Source organism: Musca autumnalis, unplaced genomic scaffold, assembly GCF_047663935.1.
Source record: "Musca autumnalis isolate F117 unplaced genomic scaffold, ASM4766393v1 scaffold_2, whole genome shotgun sequence".
Taxonomy (NCBI): domain Eukaryota; kingdom Metazoa; phylum Arthropoda; class Insecta; order Diptera; family Muscidae; genus Musca; species Musca autumnalis.
The window spans coordinates 97,571,004-97,573,135 of NW_027411755.1; positions in this window are offsets into that span (position 1 = coordinate 97,571,004).

Here is a 2,132-nt window from a genome sequence, read left to right on the forward strand (position 1 = left end):
CTTGAGAACCTTGTTCGTGCTTCTGATCTTATTGCAAATAGCTGTGGCATGCGCGGACGACTTGAACATGCTATCGAACGTTACACCCAGTATTTTAGGGTAGTTAGTGGTCGGAATCAGTGCACCATCGACCAATATGTTCAGTGGGAGCCTCATCTCAGCCGTCCATGTGGTGAACAGCGTGGCTGTGGATTTAGCGGCGGATATTTTCATATTCCTCAGATGGAAGAACTGCACTAGGTCAGCTATGTAGACATTTAACCTATCACATATGTCATCGACGATAGGACCCGACGCCAAGATCGTACAATCATCCGCATACATCACGATCTCTATGCCGTCTGGAGGGTGTGGAATTTCAGAAAGGTAGAGGTTAAACAGTTCCGGATATATCAGCCCTCCTTGGGGAACTCCCTGTTTCACTCTACGGATTTTGGACTTCTTGTTTCTGAATTCTACAAACGACTGGCGTCCACACATATAGTTGATTACCCATAGTTTCAAACTGGCTGGAGATTAGTTTTCTCTATATCCTCGAACAGCTTGGCATGGTTGATGGTATCGAAGGCCTTCGATAGGTCAAGAGCCACCATGACTGTTCGGTCGCACGGCCTTTTCTGGTTCTGTCCGCTACTGATATGTATGGATATGGCGTCTAATGCTGTTGTAGTACTATGCATTTTCCGAAATCCATGTTGATGTTGGGCAACTGGAAAACCCCTTCTCATCGTGGGGAGGAGTAGCGCCTCTAGGATCTTTGCTACTGGCGACAGGAGTGAAATCGGCCTGTACGATTCACCTCTGCTCGCATCCTTGTCAGGCTTCAGTAGCGGGACCACCCTGCCAACTTTCCAGGCATCCGGTACAACATGGGTGGCTAACGATAGGTTGAGAACACTTGTTAAATACTCAACTCCAGGTTCATCCAGCTGCTTAAGCATTACCATCGATATTCGGTGCGGGCCCAACGCTTTGGATGATTTAGCGTTTCGGATGGCATCTGCAACATCGCTCATCGTAAATTGTGGTGGTACCTCGTCGGCTGGAATAGCTCTTCTTATACGGCGTAGCACACTTCTCTTCGCCCTACCACTCTCGGGGTGCTCTATGAACTGCCGGTTAAAATAACACGCGCACCTCTTTGGGTCAGTTACTGTCACGCCGTTGAAAGTAGCAGCCGTTCTGTCATCCTTCTTTTCCGGACTCGAGAGTGATTGCCCACAATTTACTTATTCCTGCACCAATGTTGCATTGATTCAGATGTTCTAGCCACTTTTTCCGCTTATGTTCGCCCACTAGCCTGTTGACTTCAAGAGTAAGTTCTCTAACTCTTGGGTCTTCGGGGTTCGTACGACGAAGCTCACCACGTTCATTTGCTAGTCCCGTCGCCTATGCTGGGAAATTTGGTCTTATTTCGGGTATTCGACCAGCAGATATGTAGCGTGCGGCTGCTTTAGTGATGATGTCTCGGAGAGTTCTCTCAGCTACCCGAGGATCTGAGGGGGTGGGCAATTGACTGAAGCGGTGATTGGTAAATTCTCTGAAACCTTGCCAATCAGCTTTTCATGGTTCAGGAAAGTACGGCGTTCAGAGGTTATGAAGTCGGGTGGTCTGTTTACGGAGACGATGATAGGGAGGTGGTCCGAACTAAGGGAAATGCCGGATTGCCACAATGGTGATATCTGGCGAGCTGTGGCAGTTTCCTCTAATCCTCGTAGGAGCGTCTTCATTCACCGCGCAAAACGTGGAGCTATCGATTTGCTATGCCAGCGCTGTACCCCTCTGGTCATTACCTAGGACGGAGTGCCAAAGCTCATGATGAGCATTGAAGTCCCCTAGCACCAGACGGTTATCGCCCTCTAAATGCAAACTAATATTGGGCATATAACGCCGGGCACAGCTATTCATCGGCGGTATGTACACATTAAGCAGCTCTACCTCGGCAGTACCACACTTTACTGCTACCCCCATACATACATGGGTCACTAGAGCCAAGCTCAAGCGAGATAGGTCTGTACTGGACAGACTGGTGTATTAGGAAGGCAAGTCCTCCTCCTCCGCTTCTTGTGCGATCCTTCCGCAAAACGTTGTAACCTTCACAACGTAAGCTACAGGTGGCGGTGAGCTTTGTT